Here is a 6,000-nt window from a genome sequence, read left to right as displayed (position 1 = left end):
TCCAGGGAATCTTCCCCTACCCAGGGATCAAAGCCAGGTCTCCAACATTGCAGGCGGAGTCTTTACCATCTGAGCTACTTAGGGAAACTTTTAACTGTCTGCTGCTGCTGCTAAGTCGCTTCAGTCGTGTCTGACTCTTAGCGACCCCATGGACTTCAGCCCACCAGGTTCCTCCGTCCATGGGGTTTTCCAGGCAAGAGTACTGGAGTGGGGTGCCATAAATTGTCTAGTTCTTATCAAAACACACTGTGAGAAGTAATGATTATAGTAGTATCTCAAAAACTTATAAAAAGAACAGCAAGTTAAATCTTTTCCCCCAAAATGAAGAGAAATAGACAAAAACAGAAATTGTTTAATGGGAAATTAATATATAACAATGAAAAGTAACAAACAAAATGTCTTTTAAAAAATGTAATGCATGGATGTTTTTGTCAGGAATTTGTTAATTTATTTTAGTCTAGGTCAACAGTCTGTATTTTAATTGAAATTGTTTATTTACATTGAATGTAATTCTAGATATAATTAGGTTGAAATCCATTTTCTTATAGATTGAAAGAGTTGAAAAACAATTGCTTTCTACTTGTTTTCCTTTTCTTTTGTCTTTTGCTTGTTTGGCTTGATTGGGCACTTTTTATTATTTCAGATCTCTAACCATTAAATACTTAGTGATACCTTCTTTTATGATTCTTTAATGGATACTCTAGAGTTTACAACATGTACTTTTGTCTAATGAGAGCCTAACAGGAAAAGGTAGTTTTATCACTTTTCAGACAATGTAAGAACTTGAGAACACATTTATTACATTTAACCTCCCATCTTTTGTGATATTTTTATGTATTTTACTTTTCAAGTATTTCACACCATGAAGATATTATTATTGTTATTTTATAAAACTAATATTCATTTAGATTTACTGATATATTTATTCTTCCCTTTGCTTTCATGTCTTCATGCATTTTGGTTCTGATTGGAATCCTATTCCTTCTGCACCAAGACCTCTTTCAGTAGCTCTTCTGAAATTGGAGCTTGAATATTAATCAAACTCCAAACTGATTGCATCAGTTTTCATTGATGTTATTTTCTGTTCCAGAAATCTCTCCAGGATCCCACATTGCCGTTAGTGTCATGTTTTTTTACTATCCTCTGGTCTGTGATATTTCCCTTGGTTTTTCCTTATTGTTAATGACCTTGACACTTTTGATGACTCCTCGGTATTGCTAATTTTTGTGGTTTGTTTTTAGCCATCCTAATAGTTTTGTAATGGTATTCACTGTGTTTTAGTTTACATTTCTTAAGGAGTAATCATGTGCAGAATCTCTTTGTATGCTTATTCGTCATCTATACAAGCCTTCCTTTATCAGGCCTTTGTGTAAGTCTTCTGCTCATTAAAAAAGTAGATTGTTTTCTAAATGTCTGGTTTTAAAGTATTCTACATGCATTCTGGATACGAGTTCATTGTCAGAATGTGATTTGTAAATATTGTATCTATTTCTGTGACTTGTGGTTTCATTCTCCTAACAGTGTCATTTAAATAACAAAAGGCTTTAAATATATATGAATTCGATTTGTTTTTTTCCATGGATAGGGCTTTTGGTGTCATTTTGAAGAACTCTGCCTACCTCAAGGTCACAGAGATTTTTTTTCCTGTTTTTTTTTTTTGCAATTTTATATTTTGCATTTTGAGATATGCTATTCCTAGGTGGTGCTAGTGGTAAAGAACCCACCTGCCAATGCAGGAGACAAAAGACACAGGTTTGATCCCTGGGTTGGGAAGATCCCCTGAAGGAGGGCATGGCAACCACTCCAGTATTCTTGTCTTGAGAATCCACATGGACAGCAGAGCTTGATGGTCTACAGTCCATGAGGTCACAAAGAGTCAGACGCCCTGAGCAACTAATTCACACACATACAAGATGTGAGATCCTGGTCAAGATTAATTTCTTTTGCAGAAGACATCCCATTATTCTAGTACCATTTGTTGAAAAGACTTTTTGTTCTCCAATGAATTGCCTTTATAACTTTGACAAAAATCAGTTTAGTATATTGAGGTGTTTTGTTCCTTTGATCTGTGTGTCTATCCCTTTGTAAGGTACTGATGGGTAGAAAAACAAACCTGAGAACAGGTTCGTAGGAATAACCCCAGGAACAATAGTTCAGTATTTGCTAATCCAGTGTTTTTGGCAACTTCATAAAATATAACTACTGCAAATAAGGAGAACTGACTGTGAATATATTTTCAGCCTTTTCTATTATGAATTTACTAGAAGGTAGTTTCCACCCAAACAAGTGAAAATACCAGTTAAGTGGAAAGCAGGAAAGAGGAAAAAGAAGATGCAACAGAGGGAGAAGCAATGGGAATTCCAAGATGATTTTGAGCTCTAACCAGAGTTGAGAGCAAAGATATCCAGTTGTTCCTGCTCTGCCTTCCACACTTTGTTGCCCAAATCAGCTGAGATAACTTGCTCACTCCCTGGAAGCGTTTTCCTCTGCTACCCGTGAGAGTGGGACATTGGCAATGTTGTATAGCTTAGAAGAAAACACCCCGTTCCCATCCTATCCCCAAAACATACTCTTGTTGGAATGCACTAGAGCCTTTTTATAAGTTTTTACTTTTTCATCCACCACTGACATTCCCAAATGGGGATTTGGTAATGTTTCAGGAAAACTGAAGTCACACTGTGATCCTGGGAAAGATGCAGACCTGCCTCTATTATCCAGGAAACTTTTCTAACAGTGGCAAGATTGACCTTTTCTGAGGGAGCAACTCTTAAAACATCTGAATAATGTATTTATTCTGTATACACATGTACATGAAAAAACTACAAATAAAACTAAGGAAGGGATTAGCGAGTCATTCAGCACAGCGGTTACCTTGGAGAGGATAGAGGAGTGGGATAAAATCAGGAAGCATTTCTGAGGGGCTGGTAATGCTCTATTCTCAAACTAGGTCCGGTGTGCATAGTATTTGCTTTATTACCTTTCTGACTACACACACCACACACAAACATGTAAACAAGCATACATCAGTCACACTCTTTTCTGTACTTAGCATACATTTAAGAGAATAACTTTAAAAACCAGAGTCTTTCTCAAATACCCAAATAGATAATTTGAGAAGTCCTAATAGATGTTTCTGGACTCCCCAAAGCCTTGTAGTAGTTGGATGTTTTGGTTCCTCCATTGAAAATTTTGTTAAATTGTTATTGTAGTACATTGATTTCTTATTTGTAAACATGAAGTCTTTCTATGCAAAAATAGGTTAGCATAAAATAGAAGGAAAATTAGGTCAGAATTTGGACAGGGGATTTAGTTTCATAATAAATTAGTTTATTTTATCAAGCTATGAGCGCTTAAATGCATTTCTTCCCAACAGAGACCTACTCTGTATTTTCTTTCATTTTCTCTTCAGATTTTTTTGGCTGTTTTCTCACTATCGCAGCTCCTTTCACATAAAGGTTTGTTTCAATTTGGTCCATATCTATATTTTTCCCTTGTAGACTGAGGCAAAGGAGAAATTTCTTACAAAGGAAAAGTCATACAGATGATAGAAAGAATGTAGAGTAGGGAAAACTTGATCTAATTAACAGACATGTCTATATGGAGAAGCATATTCAAACTGATGGAACACTTTGAATTAATTATTTAGAAGAGTCCCATTTATATATGATAAGACAAATGGCCATTAACTAAAGTTGCAAAATACCCTGTGTGTTCATCATTGCATTCTCTGACAGTCTTCCCTGAACTCAATTCTCATGAGATAATTTTATTTTCTTTTTTGCATGTGGAATTCATTTTAACTTTGTACAGATAGGAAGCCAAGACCATGTCATATAAATCTTTTATTTCCCAAGTTTCTGAAGATGTGCAATTTCTGTTTCAGTGTCTTATTCTATGTCAATGAGCAAGGGGATAGTAGCCCATTCATTAGAAATGGAATAAGTTCAGGAATATCTCCCTAACACTGAAAATTAGTGTCTTGACAGCTAGGTGAATAGGATGTTTACTGATAATCAACTAAATGAAGTTTTGTGATAACTCATTGGCTAAGGAACTGAATGAACACATTTGCACTAAACTTCTTGCAGTTTTTCCATCTTCTCTATCCAGAGGACACCTTACCCGACATCCTCACTTTTCTACACTGAAAAGCTTAGCTTAGCTGGTGGGCTGAGGGATCATGAAAACTCACAAGTTCTGAGAAAGAGATAAATACTTGAATGATGCCTCTGAAGGGAGATTGATTAGAGCTCTCCCCTCTCCTCCTTTGCATTCCTTTATTATGGGTGAGAAGTGGGCATGATTAAGATGCAGTCTGAAGGAATTCTTGCTGGCTTCAAAAGAATAGAATAAAACCGTCCAAATCTATTATGCAAATTGACCTTTTCCCCTACCTTATTACCTTGGAACTTTGAAAAGATCAGTTTTAAAGAAATGAAGTATTTTTATACGCCCTGATGTAAGTACACAACAAATTTTTAAAATGATAGAATATACATTATTCTTAATAAATGATCTTGAAATTTTCTAGTGGTCTTAGAATTAGGACTTGCCTTCCATCCTTTGAACATCCTCCTTGAATTTTGTACATCTTCATCCTAACACTAGTGTAGCTGTTAACAGTGCTGGCCTTTCATTTCTGTGAGGTCAGGACCTGCATCTTATATCCTCAATTTCCAGACTTTAGTGAATGCCTCAAATGTATACACTGAGGATACGAATGAATATTAAATAAGACCTGTTAATATCATGCGAATATTGTATATGTTTCATAAAGGAAAAAAGAACTATATTTTCTAATAAGTATAAAGCTTGAATCGGTGAAGTGTGGCTTTTCTGAAAATACATTCTACTGAAAATTAGTTTTATGAGACTTTTTAAAGAGTTAGCAAAACAAAAGCTTCTCTTCTTATTTCATAATTAAGCATTTGGAGAACTGGAAGTTGCCAGATTAAGCAAAATTGGACATGTTGCTTTACTATGTGACACAGAAATACATTTAATAGGTGAAAATCTTTTTAATATGGTGCAAATCTGTAAGTGGGGAAAGAGTCCATATCATTTCTCTGACTTATTTGGCTGAAGATGGCCTTTTCAAGAAACTTCCTTCAGGAATAATATTTCACTTTTGGAACTGCTGTGTTCAAACACAGCATGCACTTTTGTTTAACCAAATATTCCATTTTAATTAATCTGCTGTTTGGCCTCATATTGTTTATAACGTATCAACTCAGACATAAGAGGGAGACAGATGTTGCTTGAGAATCATTCCTCTCATCAATGGCATTTAGCGATTCTGCAATACTCTGGCCTGGAAAATCCCATGGACGGAGAGCCTGGTGGGCTGCTGTGCATGGAGGTGCTAGGAGTCGGACACGACTGAGCGACTTCACTTTCACTTTTCACTTTCATGCACTGGAGAAGGAAATGGCAACCCACTCCAGTGTTCTTGCCTGGAGAATCCCAGGGACGGGGGAGCCTGGTGGGCTGCCGTCTATGGGGTCACGCAGAGTCGGACACGACTGAAGCAACTTAGCAGCAGTAGCAGCAGCACTTGCAGTGACTCAGTGAGACAGGCTTCTCTGTCCCTTACCTTACAGGTGAGGTAACTGAGACTCAGGAGGTGACAGCTTTTAACATCAGTGTAGCTGAGGTGCTTTGTGGGACAGGAGTCTAATTCAGGTTTACCTGGTTCCAGTGTCCAAGTTTGCTCCACTGACTTTCTCAGATTTAAAATCTGGGCCTTTCCATGACATCCGTCTTCATGACTTGAAATTTAATGGCAGCAGCAGCAACCCTAAGAAGGGTGCCTGGGAGGGTCCTGACACTATGACCTCTTGTGAGAGAGCTTGCCCCTTTCCTGATCCTTAGAAAGTTTTCTTCCTTTCACTTCCAGTTGCCTGGCTATATTTTCTGCCCTTAAATTCTTTGAGGTCTTTTCCCTTTGTCATGATGATCCCTTCTTTTACTATTTCTTGTGGATTTTTATTTTCTGAAATA

Source organism: Bos mutus, chromosome 22 (genome assembly GCF_027580195.1).
Source record: "Bos mutus isolate GX-2022 chromosome 22, NWIPB_WYAK_1.1, whole genome shotgun sequence".
Classification (NCBI taxonomy): Eukaryota; Metazoa; Chordata; class Mammalia; order Artiodactyla; family Bovidae; genus Bos; species Bos mutus.
The sequence above is the reverse complement of the archived record's forward strand: the minus strand, read 5'-3'. Positions refer to the sequence as shown.